The 22,305-nt window shown below is 36.7% G+C and overlaps 1 protein-coding gene across 3 annotated transcripts in view; it reads left to right on the top strand.

The window, feature by feature from the left end:
- The window catches only part of FRMD6 (FERM domain containing 6), a 117,601-nt gene that overhangs the window by 10,437 nt on the left and 84,859 nt on the right, over nucleotides 1–22,305 (top strand). The window contains exon 2 of one of the 3 annotated variants that reach the window (XM_069082237.1): nucleotides 2,270–2,346. The exons of the other annotated variants lie outside the window; for them this stretch is intronic. The gene's annotated coding sequence lies outside the window, so the exon portion shown is untranslated. The remainder of the gene's footprint in view (nucleotides 1–2,269; nucleotides 2,347–22,305) is intronic. 3 annotated transcript variants of the gene reach the window in all.

Below are 22,305 nucleotides of genomic sequence, written 5' to 3'. Positions count from 1 at the left end.
TCTTTTTCTTATTTCTGTAGCTAACATTTCTAGTACAATATTGAAAAATAGAAGTGATAAGGGTCTTCCTTGCTTAAGCCCTGATTGTATTGGAAAGGCTTCTTCTAGTTTATCCCCATTACAGATAATGCTTGCTGATGGGTTTAGATAAATATTACTTATCCTTTTAAGGTAAGCTCTATTAATCCCTATTCTCTCTAGTGTTTAATAATAGGAATGAGTATTATTTTTTCAAAGGCTTTCTGTATCTATTGAGATAATCAAATGATTTCTTGGTTTTGTTATTGATATGGTCATATGGTAATAGTGAACTAGCCCTGCATTCTTGATATAAATCCTGTCTGGTCATAGTATATGATTCTGCTGCTAAATTGCTGTAATCTCCTTGCTTATGTTTTATTAAAAATTTTTGCATCAATATTTATGAGGGAAATTGGTCATCAAATTTTTTCTCTGTTTTAACTCTTCCCAGTTTAAGCATCATCAGTATTTAATACATATTGTAAAAGGAATTTGGCCAGACTCCTTCAACTATTTTTCCAAGTAATTTATGTAGTATTGGAGTTAATTGTTCTTTAGATGTTTGGTAGAATTTGCTTGTGAATCCATCTGTCCCTGGAGATTTTTTCATAAGAAGTTTATTGATGGTTTGTTCAGTTTTTTTTCCCTAAAATGGGGATTATTCAAGTATTTTATTTCTTTTCTGTTAATCTGGGTTATTTATATTTTTGTAGATATACATACATTTCATTTATCTTGATGTTTCTTAGAATCATTAGCTTCTACTTAGCATTTCCTAATTTTTAAAGATTTATTTTCTTTAGTGAGAGTTTAGTACCTCTTCTACCTTCTGGAAAATTCCTGATGTTTAAGTAGTTCTTTTTTTCAGTGTTTTTTTTTTTAATCTGTTTTACATAACTGTTAATTCTCTTTTCATAATTATCTTGCATAGCTCTCATTTCTTTCCCTGCTTTTTCCTCTCTTGCTCTTAGTTGATTTTTAAAATCATCAATTGTTCCTTTTTATCTCCTTATTTAACTCTTCTAGGAGTTCTTGTTATTCTTAAGTCCAGTCTTTATTTTATTTTTAGGGTTTCACTTGTAAGATGTCTTTAGGTCTTGTGAATGGTGGGGGAATGGTTCAGAACTCACTCAGTATTATAATGCTGTGGGCATCTAATCCATCTACTATTGGCTTTAAAAATAGATCAGTGGAAAAGAGTAGAGAAGAGAGAATCAGATATGATAGAACTCAACCCAGTTTTTGCTAAAATAGAAAACAAGTTACCTAGGAAAAAACTACTTGTTTGATAAAATTTCATGGTAAAACTGAATAGTATTCTGGCACAAATTAGACTTAGATGAACAACATATACTCCATGCTCCACATATATTCTACATTGATATACACTCTTAATATTAAAGATTATACTATTACAAAACTAAAAAAAAATAGATCATATACTTTTCATAGCTATGGGTAGATGAATAGATGCTTTGGGTTACTTGAATCTGAAAGGATTCTATATAGATAAAATAATGTGCCTAGGATAAGAAGTGAAGTTGTTGAATGTGGGAAAAAATTTTTTGTATCTGATTTTCCTGGTAAACGTTTGGTATCCTAGGCATACAAACAATATATGTATTTATGATTTATAATCATTTTCAAATATATAAGTAGTTTAAAGATATGAGCAAACAGTTCTTAAAGAGAATTGCAAAGTATTTATAACCAATTGAAAGAATGTCTAAAATTATTGATAATAAGAGAAATACAAATCAAAACAACCCTGAGGTTTCACCTCATACCATGCAATTGGGCAAAAATGACAACAGTGTTGGAGGAATTATGGAATGATAAGGACAGTGATTTATTGTTGATGTGGTTGTGAAATGGTACCCATTTTGTAAAAAATTTGGAATTATGCAAACAAAATGTCCATAGTCTTTGAACTAGAGATTATATTGCCGGGCATATACCCCAAGGAAGCTATCTATAAGATAAAAATCTTCATGTACTCAAAAATATTTATAAGAGCATTTTTTTTCTGATAGGCAAGACCTAGAATCAAAGTAGATGCTCGTAACTTGGGGAATGGCTAAACAAAGTATGTGGTACATTAATGTAATGAAATATTATTGTACTGTAGGAAATTATGTGTATGATAAGTACAGAAATAATTTATATGAACTGGTTCAGTGAGCCAAGAAGACAAGGTATACACAGTAACTACTATAACACTAATGCATAAAACAATTATACCCCCCAGAAATGAAAAGTAAATGTGACAAAATTATAAAGATCCAGCAGGACTCTATTGAAGAGAGTCATCTCCTCATCAACTAGGTAAGTCCACAGGTTTTTTAGACTCTTTCAATGTATTGATCAGTTCTGCTGATTTTTTTTTTCTCTTTAAAAAATACAATTTGGGGCGGCTAGGTGGCGCAGTGAATACAGTACCAGCCCTGGAATCAGGAGGACCTGAATTAAAATCCTGCCTCAGACACTTGACACACTTAATAGCCATGTGACTTGGGGCAAGTCACTTAACGTTACTCAATTGCCCTCCAAAAAACAAAATAAAATAAAAAATACTATTTGTTATATGAGATGGCTCTTTGGGAGGGGCAGTAGGTAGGATACTTAGGATAACGATGATGATGTGTAAAAATCAGAAGCTAATCAATAAGAACTTTTTTTTTAAGTATAAAACTTGGAAATTTTTCTTCACAATCTTCCCTCCTCTTGAACTGTACTATTTTTCAACCTTATTTTTAGCTACTTTCTAAATAAATGCTGCTCATCATCCTTCTCTACTGCCTAGAATATTATTACTCTTTCTCTTTTTACTTATGTAAGTCTTAATCTTCCTTTGAGGCCAACAGCAAGCCACAACAAATCTTTCTATAAACTCTAACTTGTTAATATTAACTGTATCCTCACCCCTCTACTGTACTCTTGTAGCAAATTATTGTTGGTGCTACTTGCTGTCATATATCTACATCCATATATACATGTCTTGTTTATACAAGTAGGGTATCAGCTCCATGAGGGTAGGAACCATTTCTTAGGTTTTTCTTTGTATTACCATTGCATAGCATAGCACCTTGCACCTAATAAATATATGTTGCATATTTGTTATTAAAGTAAATGAAGTATTTCAGTATTTCCCATACTAATTTTGGGAGGCTGTCCTATTGCTCCGTGCTTCAGACTCTCACACATCTATGTAACATGGCTTGGGGTAACTAATTAACTCATGAGAGCTTCTGTAGAGCTGAATTGTCCTTATTAGTAAGTGAGTGAGCAGAAATTAACATAACTTATTGTTATCTAGCTTGCCTAGGACCAGGCCTTGTTTCACATCCTATCCAGTCCGCTACCCCATGTATCTTCTTGCCATTTGTACATTTAACTACCCTTCTCCCCTTCTGCCTCTTGCTCTGGAAATAGCAATCAAATCACTACTACTGTTATTTCTACAAAAAGCACCATCAATCAACTGTCTTATGGCTCCACTTGTTTCCCCTGATACTTCCTAGACCAAGCATTTCCCTGCCTATTATTCTCATAGGTGCTGTCTCCACCTATTTGAATGTTAACTTCTTGAGGGCAGGAGATGACTTGCTTTTTTATTTGTACCCCTAGTGCTTAGCACAGTGTCTGGCAATGTCTGATTCTTAATTTATTCATTTGGCCTTGGAGCACTTTTGGGTTTGAATATTATTAATGGAGCCTATAAATGCTAGTGTGGGGATATGATATATTATCCATATAAAGAGAGCTAGGGAAATTTTAGAGTAAAATGGAACTAACCTCTTTTTCATGCTAAAAATTGATTCCCATAGTGAGTATTTTGAGAAATACTAGCAGCAAATTACTGAGTACTCTGGACCTGGGTTTAAATCTCACCTCTGATGCTTTGTAATTATGAATTCTTGATCTCCCTGTCATCATCAGTTGCCTTATCTATAAAATGAGAGAGTTGTACTTTGGTTCCTTCCAGCTCTAGATCTATGATCCCAGTGATGTGGATACAAAGGTGCCTGCCCTAAGGGTTGAGTTGCTCATTCCCTGGCTTCCTAAAGTCTCCCCTTATCTTGAAATACCACAAAACTTCCCCTTATCCTGGACTATAAAATTCCTTGTCTTCCCCCCTCCCCCATCCTGGGTCACAAAAATTCCCATGTCTCCCTTATCTTGTGTCATTCGTTGTCCTCTTCCTGTGTCTTTATCTTGCAGACTTCTTGTCCCTAAATCTCCAACCCCCTTTAGAAAGCCTAAAACTTAACATCACCATCATATAGGCTGTATGTATAGCTTTCTGGCTATATAAGTCTGGTACTTGTCCTGTATCATTACCTTTGTTTAGCTCCTTGCTAGGTCTCAGGCCCACATGCTTTTTCATTAATAAAGCTCCGTTTGGCTGAAGAGAAGGTCTCATTGAATTCTTTCAAAAAACTTTAACTAGCTCTCCCAACTCTGACCTCAACACCAGGAATACTTGAGCTCTGAAGAAAAACATCCCTAGCACTGAAATTTTTTCTTATAACCCCCATGCATATTCCTATAGAACCAAAATAGTTCTATGAAATACAGTTTGAAAAACATTCACCTAGATATATTTTGGGAAATCATTTTCTAGTGCTATTGCCAAAATAGTGGTGCTGGTGATCTGATCATGGAGCACTGATCTTTTAACAAAAATGCTAATGGTGTAAATTAATGTTCAGGTCGATAGCTCATCCAATTCTAGTCCTTTATGGCTTCATATCATTTCAGTTTGTATTATAATAATACATAGTGAAATGTATATTCCATGAAGTGAATTTTCTATATAACTAAAGCTTGCCATTGTAAGTGCCAAAGACTTTTTAAAAAATTGAATCTTTTTGGATGGAAATTTTTGAAATGTGTCATATACCCTACTTTTCTCATATAATGTAAATCTAATTTAATTGTTTTTATGACTTGTGGTTTTTATTATTATACACAATAATTGCTATTCATTTTTAAAAACTTTGCTCTAGTATAGTGATGACTCACCAGACATAGTGAATTGAAAGTTTGCCTGAGAGTCTGGAGAAATGGGTTCAAGTCTTGCCTCTGACACACACTGGCTTTGTGACCCTGGACAAGTCACTCTCTCAGTGCCCCAAGAAAATGAGAGACTGTGTTGATGTGTATTGCTAGTGGGACTTTCCCTATTGGGAGCTGACAGTCTGAAAAAAAAAGAAGTGATGCCTATTGACTAGAATTAATTATTTGATTTTTTATTTTCTTGTCTGCTTTGAAATTTTATGACTTTTGCCTCACTGTCAGCAGTTGCTTCTTACTGCTTTTACAGTCCCTGGGTTTAGGTTACACCTTCTAATTTATATACATAAACCATATAACTAAACTTGTTAAAAGTTTGTTAATATAATAGTGTTGGTTACTATTCAGGGCCAAGTATTTTGTCTGAATTTTAGTATTTACGGAACAATTGTAGGTTGTTCAACGATATTTTATTGGGAAAACTTGCTACTCCCGTCCAAATTTATGGCCCCCATTTTCCTACAGGGAGAGAACAACAGAAAAATCAAAATTGCCTGAGACCAACTGTCCCTGAGGGAAGAGTCCTGCTTACCATAGTCTTTTGACCTTTACTTAAAGACCTTTACTTAAAATGTTTTCAGCTTGACTTGGAGACATTGATCCAGATTCACCTGGCTTGATCTTTTCTCTGCTTTTCAGGGAGTTATGAAATGTTAAAAATCATTTACGTCCTTTCTCATTTGGCACCAGACCTCCCAGTCAGTGTGACTCCAACAGTTCTGACAGATGTACCTTGTATCTTTGTCCTTTGTCCACATGCCTTGGTATCATTGTCATTCTTTTGGTTTTCTGATCACAATAATTAAATACAGAAATCAGAATCAGTTCTGATTAATTAAAATTTTCCTTAAGCTGTCATCTCAATTACAGAAAAATATAAAAAAAAAATTCTTTAGAGTTAATATAAGCCCTCCAGGACATTGAGAGAGAGAGAGACACAGAAAGAAAGAGAGAGAGAAAGAAGGAAAGAAAGAAGGAAGGAAGAGAGGGAGGAGAGGAAAGAAAAGAAAAGAATCATCTATATGAACTCTTCCAAATGAACTATTCAGCGAAGATTAGATCACTCCCAACCTTATTCTCCTAGGGTGGCAGTGGCTATATGGAGTTCTGCTGGCTACTTATCATGAGTGTGCCAGTCTTCTATTTTATTTCTTTGCCTTAGTCTCCATTCATCTTTCTCTCTTGCAGATTACTCACTTAACCTCTCCAATTATCCACATGCCTTCATGCACATCCTACCTCACTTTGTAGTACTCTTCCAGGACAAGTGGAAGGGTAACACTTTCTCTTTGTGAGATATAGGAACTTTGTCAGCCTTAAAGGGTCATGTTGCTAGAATTTGAAGACTTTTTTTTTTCAGTCAGCAGAAAATGACTTCAAATGGTCCTCTATATTTAAATATTATGCTATATATTTTGGCTACTAAGAGGCCCTTTTTTTTTTTCTTAAGCAATTGGGGTTAAGTAACTTGTTCAAGTTTACACAGCCAGTTATTTCTGGGTGAGTGCTAAGTGTCTGAGCCCGGATTCAATCCCAGGTCATCCCGACTCTGGGGCTGGTGCTCTTACTCGCTATGCTACCTGGCCACCCCTAAGAGGCCCTTTTTTACTGAGTTCTTGGTTCTCTGCTGTGCCCCTGCCCCCATCGCCTAGCAACATTAACCTAGTTGAAGATGCTAGTTAAATGGTGTTACTATCTATGATCTTTGTCACTATAATTTATCATCTTCCACATTGTACTCCATCCCTTTTTAGCTAGTTTAGTACTTGGCTAAATTTGCTTTAGTTCACCATTTATTAAGTGTTTATCATATGAAAGGCTCTTTATTTTAGTTACTTAGGATTCAGGGGCAAATATGAAACAATTTCAAATTTTGTCATTGGGCATGGGATTGTATATATCACATTCAAATAAGTAAATATAAGGAAATTTTATTAGGAGAGCACTGAAAGCTGGGGTCAGGGAGGGAATGGGTAGGATCAGAGAAAGCATTGAAAGGGAAGTGGCACCTGAACTGAGACTTGAACAAATTTTGGGGGTTCAGTAAGTCAAAGGTAGGGAGAGATTGCTTGAGAGCATCTCATTTTGTTCCAGGATTGAACCTAAACCACTAGCAAAATGGCCTAAGTCAAGCCCTGTTTCTAACAATGTAGAAGTGGCATTGGGGAGGAAGGAATAATCTTGACTTCTCACCATGACCATTGAGAAGAGAAGTGTGAGTTAAAGTATAGGCAATATTGAAAAAGTACCCAGAAGATGACAGGGGCCAGTGCAGAGGCCTGGACACCAGGGTACACAGAGGCCCTGACAAGGCCTGCAAAGTGGTGGCAAGTTGACCCACCCACCACAATGAACATTGCCAGGCCTATCACTGCAGGGCTGGGACTGGACAGAGCTGGCTACAGAACCCACAAAATGATGGAGAGAAGCTAACCTCCTGCTGAAGACAGTCTAGCAGGCTGGCAGGAAGGGGCCAACGCAGAGCTCTGGGAGCAGAGTCCAGCCCCATGTGAGCCAGAGGTACCTCAGGGTAGCCACAACCAGCTGCCAGCTTGAGGGACTTCAGATCACCAGCATCTTTGACACTTTCCAGAATTATCAACCCATAGATGCTAAGGACAAAGTGAGAGGTCAGTGCAGTGTGGACTTTGGGACCTGGGAATTCGCTGGCACATGGCTGCTTCAGAGCTCCTGGCCTGCAGATTGCAGGGGAACCAAGCAACCATTCTGAGGGGTGATTGCTCTTGTTTTAACCTGCTTGGGTCTGGATTGCTATATAGGGTGGCGGTCCTGGGGTGTGTGACCAGTTTGCCAGAGTGTGGGAAGTCTTCAAAGAAGGCGCCCAGCTAATAGCTTCAGCAGCTGAGAAAACCCCAGCGATTGGGACAAAACTCCCCTCTCTGGTAGCAGAGTTCTACTGTGGCAAAAAGCTCAGAAGTCAAGTAATTGAGTGGCAACATGAGCAAACGAGGGAAGCAAGACAAGCACAGTAATCCAACTTAGGACTCCTTTTTTGGGAACAAAAAGGATCAAAGCATGGAACAGGAGGAAGACAGCAAAGTCAGAACTCCTGGATCAGAAGCTTTCAGGAAAAGAATAAGCTGCTTACAGGTAATAGAGGAGCTTAAGCAGGATTTTGAAAGCCAAATAAGAGGAGTGGAGGAAAAATTGGAAAGAGAAATGAGAATGATGCAAGAAAATTATAAAATGAGAGTCAACAACCTGACTGAAGAAAAAAGCACCTTAAAAAATAGACTTAACTCAAATGGCAAAAGAGGCTTAAAAAGCCAAATTTGCCAGATGGAAAAAGAATCTCAAAAGCCCACTGAAGAGAATCATTCCTTCAGAATTAGATTGGAGCAAATGGAAGCTAGTGACTTTATGAGAAATCAAGATACTACTAAACAGATCCAAGCAAATGAAAAAATAGAAGGCACTGTGAAATATCTCATTGGAAAAATCTCTGACCTGGAGGATAGATGCAGGAGAGATAATTTTAAAATTATTGGACTACCTGAAAGCCATGATCAAAAAAAGAACCTAGCAATCATCCTTCAAGAAATTCTCAAGGAAAATTGTCCTGATGTTTTAAAACCAGAGGGCATAATAGAGGTTGAAAGAATCCACAGATCACCTGAAAAAGATCCCAAAAATAAAACTCCTAAGAATATTATAGCCAGGTTCCGGAATTCCCAGATCAAGGAGAAAATACAAGCATCCAGAAAAAAAACAATTTGAATATTGTGGAAACACAGTCAGGATAACCCAGGATCTGGCAGCTTCCACACTGAAGGATCGAAGGGCTTGGAATATGATATTCTGGATGTCAAAGGAGCTGGGATTAAAACCAAGAATCACCTACCCAGCAAACTGAATATAATGTTTCAGGGGAAAATATGGGCATTCAGTGGAATAGAGGACTTTAAAGCATTCTTGAAGAAAAAAATAGAGTTGAACAGAAAATTTGACATTCACTTACATGAAGCAAGAGAAGCATGAAAAGGTAAACAGGGGAAAGAAATCATAAGGAACTTATCAGAGTTGAACTACTTACATTCATATACAGAAAAATGATAATTGTAACTTATGAAACTTTTCTCAGTATGAGAATAGTTGAAGGGAATAGAAATGTGTGTATATGTGTATATATATATGTATATATATACACACATACATAAATGTCTATAAAGAAGGGTATATGGGCATATGAATGCATATGTGAATGTATGTATATATGTGTGCAGGTATACATAGACAGGGGGTACAGGACCAGTTGAATAGGAAGGGATAATACTTAAGGTGAAATTTAGAGGTGAGAGAGGAATATAATGAGAGGAGATGAGGAGAGACAGAATGGGGTAAATTATCTCGTATAGAAGAGGCAAGGGAAAACTGTTACAATGGAGGGCAAGAACAGGAAGGCAAAAGGGAATGAGTCAACCATATTCCCAATGAATTTGGCTTAGGGAGGGAAACACATATGCACTAAATAGGGCATCTCACCCTACAGGAGAGTAGGGGGGAAGGTGATGGAAGGGAGGACAGGCTGGGGGGAAGGGAAGTTGAAAGCACCCACTTTTGAAAAGGGACAGGATCAAAGTAGAAAGTAGAACAAGTGGAGGGTGGTATGGGATGGAGGGAAATATAGTCAATCTTTCACAATATATCTACTATGGAAATGTTTTGCATGGATACATATGTACAGCCTATGTTGAGTTGCTTGTCTTCCCAGTAAGGATGGTTGACAAGGGAGGTAGGGAAGGAATCTGGAATTCAAAGATTTAAAATCAAATGTTTAAAAAATATATATATTATTATTATTTTACATGTAACTGGGAAATAAGATATAGAGGCACTGGGGCATAGAGATCCACCATGCCCTACTGGAAAATTGGAGGGTGCATGGGGGAAGACATAGGAGAGAGAAGACTGGGGGAGGGCATATTCAGTGGGATCACTGTTTTGGGGTGGTGGGTAGGGGAAAAATGGGGAGAAAATTTGTAACTCAAAATCTTGTGGAAATGAATGATGTAAACTAAAAAAATTAAATAAAAAAAAAAGAAGGTAGCCAGTGTCAATAGGAGGGAGCCAGGTCTCAGTGAAAGCTGGAAGATGTAGGGAGTAAGAAAGAAAAACATTCAAGGTGAAAACAAACTTAATTCCAGAGAGATCAGTGATGGGGGAATATACCAGGAATGGAGCTTTGGGGAGCATAGGGTTAAAGGGGTATGAGAATAAAGAAATGGGTATTGGAATTGGTGTTTGTGCAGTGATAGCTGGGTGTTCAGAATCACTGGGATGAGGAAAGCAAATAGATGAGATTTTGCTCATTATTGAGGAATGAGTCCAAGCAGAATCTTTATACTGGGAATTTTCATATTCTCAGGTCCCCTCTTGAAATGGAGCTTAGTGTAATTCCAGGTGCCTCCAGCAAGTTGTCCATAAGTGAGGTTATGCTTTAGTCAGTGTTTTGTGATACCATTACTTCCTACAGCAGGTATCATGTAATAAGGTATCTATTTTCCATTAGAAACTGTTTGGCTTCTACTCTAGGACACTTAGAACACAAAAATGGTACCAACCCCTCTCCCCTCCCCCCCAACCCTGAGGAGCTAGTATCAGAGAGAGCTAATTCCAAACCTCTGGCTCACTCCCTCAACACCTCCTCCCCCTTCACCAAAGACACCTTCAGCAGTAGGGCTTCATAAGCCAATGCATACATTGCAACAGAATTTAGTTCCACACTCTGATCACCCCACCTTACCGCAGTACCACAGACATCTAAATAGCACAAATTTTCTCAGTCTGTAGTAGCATGATGTAATGCTCTGTGCTGCCATAGAACTTGGGCAGAAAATGGAGGAACACAGGGAAAGTGGTCAAGGCACGTATATGGGACTGAGTGGCACTTCACCAAACCTAAGATGAAGATCCCAGCATTCAAATGGGGATAATTCTGCCCTCCAAAAAGTTACTTAGGGTAGAGACTGAAGTTGGTAAACCATTAATTGTTCATGGGACAAGACTGAGATACTTTGAGATCCAGGACCCAGGGAAACCATCATTAAAGCAAAAGGAGTAAGAATATGAGTAATAAGGAAAAATAAAGAAAAAAAGAAAAATTACTATTTAGTGGAAGAACTACCATTGTGACTCCAGTTCCCTTTTATTAGGCAACTATGAATAAATATTGCAAGTCTAAGGCAAATGAATTGGCAGAGAAAGCTGTGGTTTGCCATCCCAGTATAAAACTATATATAGCAAGATTTTTTCTAAATGGTTTAAAAGAGAAATGGGAATTTGTGAGAGCAGAATTTATGTTCTACACAACAGAAATAATTGGGACAATATAAAAATTGAGTCTACAGTGACATATCTCACCAAAGAAAAAAGAGAGGATAACTGATTGGGAATGCAGATACATGGAATTTTAAGAAAATCTAGAAGAAAAAAAACAATATTAAAAGAAATTATAGTGTCTCTACCAGTAAATCATACTGAACATGAAGGGCAGGATATATGGACAAATAAAGAATTATAGATCTCCCAGAAGAACTTGACAAGTCAAAAAACCGAATACTATAGTATAAGAAATTATACAAGAAAATTATCCATAACTTCTGAACACAGAAAATAAATAGAATTGACAGATCACCTTAAGAGGAAAAAACAAGGCCCCCTCCCCGCCCTTCCCCCGCCCCCAAGCTATAAACTCCAAGACAGAAATTAGTTAGGTTTAGTATTTCCATTGAGAAGCAAATTCTGCAAGCAACCTGGAGGAAAAAAAAACCTGAAACCTTCAACATCTGATACAAAGGAAAGGAAATTAAGTAACATAAACTAAAGCCGCAGGAACAGCTGGAGGGAACAGAATAATGTTTTTCAAAGAGGAATGGGAGCTCAAAGTGTAATTCAAGGTTGCCCATCAGGCAGGCAAACCTGAACTTAATCATAAATAAAAAAAAAAACTTTGTAAATAAAATTTAAAAGAAGTGTTTGAAATATTTCTAGAAAGACTTATTTGCTTCTCAAATCTCTTCCCCCCCCATCCAAAGAGAAATCCATGGCAAATAAATATAACAACCAAAGACAAAAAGATGATAATTGAGATACCACTAAGTAACTTCTTCCTAAATGTTCATGAGGAGACAAAAATGAAAGTAGAAATTAAACAGAAGGGTTAGAGGAGAATTAGACGTGAAGTATAAACTAAATTTCACAGCAGACCACCTATGGGTGAATCTTTTTTTTTTTAACAAGATTAAATTACAGAATGAGAGGGTGCATAAAGGGAGACGGGGAAGAAGATAAAGGTAATATGTAATATACCCATATCAAGTTTTAAGACCAGCAATGACAAGAAAATAACTCCTGTAGTCTTTCAGGAAGAAGAGCATTTCCTTGAAAATGGGCAAGAAGGCAAAGGGAGAGATTGAAAAGGGGGGAAAGAAAAGGGAAAATCTTATCTTAGAAGAGAGCACAGATACCACTGAATGCTACAATGGGGACAGCTGGGGGATTTTATAATGGGAAACTTAAAATATGTATTTCAGGAACTTAGTGGTTAGAGAGACTATTTATCCAGCTTCATGAGAATGGGAACTCCTGAGGGTAACTGATAACCAGAAGAGAAGGAAGAAGACCCAGGGAGAAGATTTTGAGGTAAATGGGGTGGGGGGTGGGGGAATAAACTAAGTTGGCAGGGTAAGGTCAGTAATGACCTACCTATACAATCAAGTAGGGAAATCCCTGCCATGGAACAATCTATTGCAATCGATACTTTTATATGAGACCCAACACAAAAAAAGGGGACGTGGGTTTAAGATTCAACAAAACAGTGACAGAAATTGTTTAGATGAGAAAACATTAAGAGGTATCTTAATTCCATGAGGAATACAAAGACTAAAGAAAAACTAAATAAGCATATAGGAGCCATGAATCAAAGAAGAAAAGTCAATATTAGACAGAAAAGTAAGATAATAAAAAGAATGAAGGAAAGATATATATTTTTAGAAAGAGGCACAGAGAATGAAAATTTTTTAACTGATAAATTGAAGGATAGAAGAGGAAGGGGGATTCTACTGTATCTAACTGAGCAGGGAAAAAGAATGAAAGAATTAAACAAGAAAGGAAAAGGAAAAAGCAGAACTAATGAAAAGGGTCCCAAACACAGTAGGGAGAGGAGGTTGAAGGGAAGAAGAAAGCTGCTAGGAATAAGGACTTCTTTAATATAGATCAAGCTAAAATAAATGAGGAGACACAGTTTACAGAGAAAGGAAAAATAGTAAAGGAGGGGAAATAATGTTAGGGACAAATGGAAGAAAATATGAACCTAGATTATAACTTTAGCTGTGAACAGATGAAACAATCCAATAAAATTAGAAGGAATGAAAGACTGAATTTTAAAAAACCTCACAATTTGTTATCTACAATATATTTTAAAATTTTTCAAAATTCATTTACTTTTAATTTTCAAGATTCATTTCCACAAGAGTTTGAGTTCCAGATTTTCTCCTCATCTCTCACTTCCTCCTCACCCCAAGATGGCATGCATTCTGATTACTGTAGAACTCAGTCTAAGTGGTTTCTTATGCTAGCTCTGAAATGACAGGTAAGACTGTGGAAGTGCAGAATAAGTTGTGGGCCAGGCACAATCATCAATGCAATCCATTTATTGATACCATGAGCAAGGTTTCATAAAGTAATGAGACAAAGAAGGTAACTATAGGTCACCAAGTTTTCTAATACTGCTTTGTTCAGTTTCAGGATGCCAGACAGTAATGTCAAGTAGGCCTTGACAATGATCATGTCCTTGCTGTATCCATACACATGAATGTTATCTAAAAATGTATAATAATCATAAAAGGCAGCTAACATCTTCTGGCTATAATCCCAGAACAGGGTAGAGCCCTGGATCTCAGAATATCAAGCAGGCTCTGATTTACAGCTGCATCACAGAGAAAACCAGGACTGGACAGTATGGACTGGTCGCATTACTGAAAACCCAGAGCTAACTTATCTAGGACCAGCCTGATTCCTGGATCAGATATTTAGGCACCCTTCAGATTACCCCTTCCGCCAGTCTACCCTTCTTTCTGTCATACCCCCCCCATTTCTCTCCTTCCCTCTTACTTGTAGGGCAAGATAGATTTCTATACCCCATTGCTTGTGTATCTTATTTCCCAGTTGCATATAAAAACAATTTTTAACATTTGTTTTTAAAACTTTAAGTTCCAGATTCTCCTTTTTTTCCTTCCCTACTCACCCTTATTGAGAAAGCAAGCAATTCAGTATCGGTTATATATGTGTAGTTATGTAAAACACTTACATAATAGTCATGCTATGAAAAACTATATTTCCCTCCATCCTATGCACCCCTATTTATTCTATTTTCTCCTTTGACTCTGTCCATTTTCAAAAGTGTTTACTTCTGACTATGCCCTCTCTCTTTTTGTGTGTGTGTATATTCCCTCCAACTACCCTAATTCTGAGAAAGGTCTCATGAGTTACAAATATCATCTTTCCATGTAAGAATGTAAACAGTTCAACTTTAGTAAGTCCCTTATGATTTTTCTTTCCTGTTTGCCTTTTCATGCTTCTTTTGATTCTTGTATTTGAAAGTCGGATTTTCTATTCAGCTCTGGTCTTTTCATCAAGAATGCTTGAAAGTCTTCTATTTCATTGAATGTCCAATTTTTGCCCTGAAGTAGTTTTTTTTTTTTTATGATGAGCTGGTTGATTTTATTTATTTTGCTTTTTGGAAGGGGGAAGGTAGGGCAATTGGGCTTAAGTGACTTGCCCAAGGTCACGTAGCTATTAAGTGTTAAGTGTCTGAAGCCGGATTTGAACTCAGATCCTCCTGACTCCAGGGCTGGTGCTCTATTTACTGTGCCACCTAGCCACCCCTCCCTGAAGTATTATACTCAGTTTTGCTGGGTAGGTGATTCTTGGTTTTAATCCTAGATCCCTTGACCACCCCAATATGATATTCCAAGTCCCTTGTGATCCCTTAATGTAGAAACTTCTAAATCTTGTGTTATCCTCATTGTGTTTCCACAATGCTTGAATTGTTTCTTTCTGACTGCTTGCAATATTTTCTCCTTGACCTGGCAACTCTGAAATTTGGCTACAATACTCCTAGGAGTTTTCCTTTTGGTATTTCTTTCGAGAGGCAATCACTGGATTCTTTCAATTTCTATTTTACACTCTGGTTCTAGAATATCAGGACAGTTTTCTTTGATAATTTCTTGAAAGATGATGTCTAGGCTCTTTTTATTTGATTATGACTTCTAGGTAATCCAATAATTTTTAAATGATCTCTCCTGGTTCTATTTTCCAGGTTCATTGTTTTTCTAATGAGATATTTCACAATTGTCTTCTATTTTTTCATTCTTTTAGTTCTTTTTTATAATTTCTTGATTTCTCATAAAGTCTTTAGCTCCCATTTGCTCCATTCTAATTTTGAAGGAATTATTTTCTTCAGTGAGCTTCATTGGTCTTTTGGACCTCTTTTGCCATTTGGGTTGTCCAGTTTTTAAGATTTTATTTTATCTAGTATTTTGGGGGATTTTCTTCAGCATGCTGTTGACTTATTTTTTCATGATTTTCTTGCATCACTCTCATTTCTCTTCCCAGTCTTTTCTCTAGTTCTCTTACTTGATTTTCAGAATTCTTTTTGAACTCTTCCATTGCCTGTGACCAATTCATGTTTTCCTTGGAGACTTTTAACATAGGAACTTTGACTTTATTGTCTTCTTCTGGTTGTATGTTTTGATCTTCTTTGTCACCAAAGTAAGATTCTATAGTCTTGAGTTTTTTCCACTGTTTATTCATTTTCCCAGTCACATATTTGACTTTGTAACTCTTTGTCAAAGTAGAACTCTGCTTCCACTGGAGGTCGGGATGGGGGTGGGTATACTGTCTCAGACTTTAGGGCAGACTTTTTGTGCAGCTGTTTTCAGGGATACTCCGGTAAATTTTCAACTCTTCCAAGGTGGTATGATCAAAGGAGAGGTGTTTACTCCTTTCCTGGCCTGTTCACTGGTCTGTGAGTGACCACAAGCACTCTTTTCTGCCTTGGAACTGTGAGGAGGATTCCCTTGCCACCACAGCCATGAGCTCACCAGGAGCACACTAGTGCTCCTCCTCTGGACTGCCACCCAGGACTTCGACCCAGATCCAAGCAGGACAAGAGAATCCTGCCTCAGCACCAGCAAAGAGATTCCTGAAATCCCTCTCTGATCAATCATACCATCTGTGGGCCAGGATCTCAGGAAGCAGCCACTGCTGCTGCTACCAAGTAATATATTTTAAAAATAAAAACATGAAAAAATTAAAATGAGAAATTAGAAAAAATGTACATTCATTGGATCCAAAAAAGTAGGAGTTGCAGTCATACTATCTGATAAAGTGAAAACAGCCATTCACAACATAAGAAGGAATAGACAAAGAATATTATCCTAAAAGGAGCTATAGACAACATACCACTATTGGTATTACTCCTCATGCTTTAGCATCTAAATTCATAAAGGAAACATCAGAACTATAAGGAAACATAAATAGTAACATCATAATGACAGATTTCAGTGTCCCTCTTTCAGTTTTGCATAACTCTAAAAGAAAGGTTAAAAAATCCCTGAAGATACAGAACTAGAGCTGAGAAACATACCATATTCTAAATGGGACTGTGAAGGAATATATTTATTTCTCACTACCATGTTGAACTTTTACAAAAATTGACCATGTATTAAGGGCACAGAGATTATGTAAGTATTAAAAGACTAGAATAGTAAATACTTCCTTCAGAGTAAAAATAATAATCAGTTCAAGGACCACAAACCAAAGACACAGACCCAAATGGAGACTTAATAATGAAATCCTGAGTCAAAGTGAGTCAAAGAATAAATAATAGAAACAGGAATTATGTAAAAGAAAATGATAATGTTGATGATATAAGATTGCAAAATATTTGGGATAAAGCAAAGCAGTCCTGAAAGGGAGAAACACATGCCTACGAAAAACACATTAACAAAATAGAATTGGAGAGGATTAGTGAAATTAATATGCATTTAAGAAAATGAGGAAGTCAAGTGCCATACCAATCATACTACCAAAAATTTGTTTTATGGAGCTATAAAAATAAAACAATTCATCTGGAAGAACAAAAGGTCCAGAGTATCAAGGGAATTAATTAAAAGAAATTCAAGGCAAGGTGGTCTAGCCTTATCAGATCTTAAATTGTATTATAAAGCAGCAGTCATCAAAACTACTTGGTACTGGCTAAGAAATATAGTGGTAGGTCAGTGAAATAGGTTACGTATATAAGATCAGTAGTCAATGTCTATAGTAATATACTATTTGATAAACACAAAGACTCCAGTTTCTGGGATAAGAACTCACTATTTGATAAAAACTTCTGGGAAAACTAGTAAATATTATGGCAGAAACTAGGCATAGACCAACATCTTACACCATATACCAAGATAAAGTCAAAATGAGTACATGATTTAGATACAAAGGCCGATACTATAAGCATATTGAGAGTGCAAAGAATAGTTTACCTGTCAGATTTATGGAATACAGAAGAATTTATTACAGACAAGAGAGGAGGTTATAAAATGCAAAATTGATAATTTTGATTGCATTAAATTGAAAAGTTTTTGTACAAAGCCAATGCAACCAAGATTAGAAGGAAAACAGAAACCTGGGAAAGAGTTTTTACAGCCAGTGTGTCTGATAAAGGCCTTCTTTCTAAAATGTATAGAAAACTGAGTCAAATTTATAAGAATACAATCATTCCTCAGTTGATAAATGGTCAAAGGATATGAACAGGCAGTTTTCAGATGAAGAAATTGAAGCTATCTATAGTCATATGAAAAAAATGCTCTAAATCACTATGGACTAAAGAAATGCAAATCAGAAGAAGTCTAAGGTACCACCTCACACCTATCAGATTGACTAACATAACAGAAAAGGAAAATGTTAAATGTTGGAGATGGGGGAAAATTGGAACACTAATTCATTGTTGGTGGAGTTGTGAACTAATGCAGCTATTCTGGAGGGCAATTTGGAACCATGCCCCAAAGGCATGTGCATAACCTTTGATAAACTGTGCATAACCTTTAATCCAACAGTGCCACTTCTAGGTCTCTATCCCAAAGAGATCATAAAAATGAGAAAAGGGCCCACATGTACAAAAATATTGATAGCAGCTCTTTTTGTGGTGGCAAAGAATTGGAAATTGATGAGATGCCCATCAGTTGGGGAATGGCTGAACAAGTTGTGGTTATATGAATGTAATACAGTACTATTGAGCTATAAGAAATGATGATCAGGCTACCTTCAGAAAAACCTGGAAAGACTTGAATGAACTGATGCTAAGTGAAGTGGGCAGAACTAGGAATATATTATATACAGTCTAACAGCTGTAATGTGCCATGACTAATTTTGATAGACTCTTCTCAGAAATGCAAAGATCTAAGACAATTCCAAAAGACTCATGATGGAAAATGCTTTTTACATCCAGCAAAAGAACTATGGAGTGTGAATGCAGATCGCAGCATATTATTTGCTCTCCTTTTTGTTTGTTTCTTCTACCTTGTGGTTTCTCCCATTGGTTCTAATTCCTTACAACATGACTAATGTGAAAATACGTTTAATATGAATGTATATGTAAAGCCTCTGTCAAATTACATGACATCTTAGGGTGAGTGGAGGGGAAAGATGGGGAGAAAAATTGGAATATATGGAAGTGAATGCTGAAAAGTAAAAGTAAATTTAACTAAAAAAATTTTTAGAAAGAAAGAAGTCAACAAAGAAACCTGAAATGAGATGACATATTAGAAATTAGGAAAGAAATAGATAAAATGGAGCCTTCCCAAAAGAAACTATAAAAATGCTAAGTTACAACTGAAACCTAATTCTTTGAAAGGACTGAAAAAATTGATAAACTTTTAGCCAACCCAGTTAAAGAGGGTTAAAAAATATCAGCAAAATAGCAAATGAACAAAAAAAAAAAAACCCACAAATACAACAAAAGCAGAAGAAATCGTCAAAACTGGGGTTTTTTTGTAATCTATTTTTCATTTTCTTTTCATTTTAGTTTTAATTTTAATTTCCACAAGATTTTGAGTTGCAAATTTTCTCTCCATCTCTTCCCTACCCCCACCCCAAAATCTGCTATATGTTAACAAACCTGAGAACACAAAATCATAGGGAAATACCTTCAGAAATATAAAATACTCTAACAAAGGACCAAGTAGAGATTTAACTCAATCTCAGAAAAAAAAGAAATAGAATTAGCTATAAAACAAGTATGAAAAAAAAATCTGACCCTGATAATTCCGGGGTACAATTCTATTAAACATTTAAAGTATTGCTACCCTTGTTTCACAAATTATTTTCAGAAATTGAGAAAGAAAAGCATTTTACTAAATTCCTGTAATAAAACAAATGTAGTGCTAATGTTTAAGCAAGGGAACTGTAGGAACTATAGGAGAACTATAAACCAGTATCATTAATGATATGCACTGGGGATACAGAGAAAGGTAAAAGACAATTCTTGATTTCAGGGATCTCCAGTGGGTGGGGTGGGGGTGGGGAAACAACATGAAAACCACTAGTATACAGGTAAGTTTTATACAGGATTAATTTGACTGATTTCTATAAGGCTATCAGGAAAGGTTTCAGGTAGAAGATGGGATTTTAGCTGAGACTTAAAGGAAGCCAGGGAGTGGAAATTAAGAACAAGAACATTCCAAGCATGGAGGGTGGGGAAGGCAAATGAAACTGACCAGAGCCAAGAGGCAGGGTGTCTTGTTTAATGAACAATAAGGGAATCAACATCGAGTGGCAGAGTACTTGGAGGGGAGTACGGAGAAAGAATATTAGAGTATTAGAGTGTATTGGGCAGGTTATAACAGACTTTGAATGTGAAACAGGATTTCATATTTGCTCCAGGGGTATCCACTGGAATTTATTAAGTAGGAAAGTGACATGGTAACCCATTTATTTATTTCAGAAAGATTGCTTTGACCGTTGAATGGAAGTTAGATTAAAGGGGAGAGACTTGTGTCAGGGAGACCAACCAGCAGGCTGTTGCAGTGATAGTACAAGAATGTGGTTATCAGAGAGGTGGTAGTGACAGATAAGACGAGATGTATTTGAGAATGCTAATAAGGTCAGATCTTGATAAGTCTTAGCAAGATATTGAATATAGAGGGTTGAGAGATTATGAGAAACTGAGGATGACACCCAGATTTTGAACCTGAGTTTTTGGAAGGATGGTGGTACCCTAGGGAAGTTTGGAAGGGGGTAGGGTTTAGAGGGAAAGAATGAATTCAGTTTTGGTTATGTTCAGTTTAAGATTTCTGTAGGACTTCCAGTTTGGGATATCTAATAGGCAGTTGTTGATGTGAGACTAAAGGTCAATAGAGGGTTTGAGAGTAAGAGAAAAGGAAGTTGACCTCAGAGATTCTAGCTACTATAGGGAGGAAAGATGGTGGGACAATAGCTTGTGAATGGATGGATGGATGGATGGATAGATAGATCATTGGATGGAGGAAGGATTTTTTTGTGGGTGAATGTGAAAGACAAAGGCATAATTGTAAGTAGTTAGGAAGCAGCCAGTAGACAAGGAGAGATTGAAGATTTAGTGAGAGAGTGATGATAGAGGGAAATTTCCTGAAGAAGATGGGATCATTTATGCATTTAGAGGGGTTTGCCTTGGCAAGGAGAAGGGCTGCTTCATTATGCGAGATAGGAATGAAGGCTTAGCAGAAGACATCTGGATTATTTGAGATGTGGAGGAAGGAAGAAGAGGGAGCTCTAGGTGAGTGGCCTCAATTTTTAAGTAAAATCTGAAGCAAAATTCTTGGCTGAGGTGGTGAGAAGTGACAAGGAGGAACCATGGAGTTTTGAGGAAAGGTGAAAAGGTTTCAAAAACCATTGTGGTCAGAGATAGTTAGGGAGGTATAAAAGATTACCTTGCAGCATTTTATGTACAAAGATGCACTTGAGGGGCGGCTAGGTGGCGCAGTGAATAGAGCACTGGCCCTGGAGTCAGGAGGACCTGAGTTCAAATCCGACCTCAGACACTTGACACACTTACTAGCTGTGTGACTTTGGGCAAGTCTCTTAACCCCAATTGCCCTCCAAAAAAAAAAAAAAAATATGCACTTGATTCATGTATGCATGAATTTCATAAAGATTCTGTTTTGTTTGGAGAATAATTGGCAATAATTGGTTTTTTAGCCACCTACTTTGTTATTAAGATGGTCTGATTTTTTAAAATAAGTTAAGAATGCAGTAATAGATTCCTTGTGTCCCCTTTTCCACCTCCCCTTTGTATTGTGTGTGTATCTTTTAAGATGCTTTACTGATGTTTAAAAGAACAAATAGAAGCCCTCCCTTATAATAATGCAATATTTATGTATGGTCAAGCAAAACAAAGCAACCTTTGGTCATCTATGAGAATACATATTTGATTCTGTATCTGTAGTCTATCATTTATGCCCGAAGGTAATGTTTAATTCTTAACCTTTTGAAGTCACATACCTTAGTTTTGAGGTCTTTCAGAGTTATTTTCCCCTATTTTTGGTTGTAATTGTATGTTCTCCTTTGCCTATTTTCTTTTCTGAATAGCATATTCACTTATAAAATTCGGTACGGCAAAATTTCCTTTGTCTCATAGTGCAGTTTTTTTCGTCTTTCTTCAGTTGATGAAGTCTCCACCTCCCCCAACCCTATGATTTTTGCTCTAATGCAAAGTTGTACTATAAATATTCTTATACATAGGAAACCTTTCTCTGTCTTTTATTTCATTGAGTATGAACCTAATCTCTGGGTCAAAGAGGAAGCACAGTTTAGTCAACTTTTTGGTCTAAGTCCAAATTGTTTTAAAAAATGGTTGAACCAATACACAATTCCACCAACAATATACTATTATGCTTTTATGACCAAGCCCATCCAGCAATTTCTGTTTTTGTTATTTTTTTTTTTTAAAGCAATTGGGGTTAAGTAACTTGCTCAAGGTTACACGGCCAGTTATTTCTGGGTGTGGTGCTAAGTATCTGAGCCCGGATTCGATCTCCAGGTCATCTTGACACTGGGGCCGGTGCTCTTACTTGCTGAGCCACCTGGCCGCCCCTGTTTTTGTTATTATCTTTGCCAATCTGATAGGGTAGTTTTTTTAGTTTGTAATTCTCACAT

Source organism: Petaurus breviceps, unplaced genomic scaffold (genome assembly GCF_028583685.1).
Source record: "Petaurus breviceps papuanus isolate PSGF00001 unplaced genomic scaffold, PetGlider_PUasm1.0 164, whole genome shotgun sequence".
NCBI classification, from domain to species: domain Eukaryota; kingdom Metazoa; phylum Chordata; class Mammalia; order Diprotodontia; family Petauridae; genus Petaurus; species Petaurus breviceps.
Note: the sequence above shows the minus strand (reverse complement) of the source record. Positions and strands in the feature narration are given on the sequence as shown.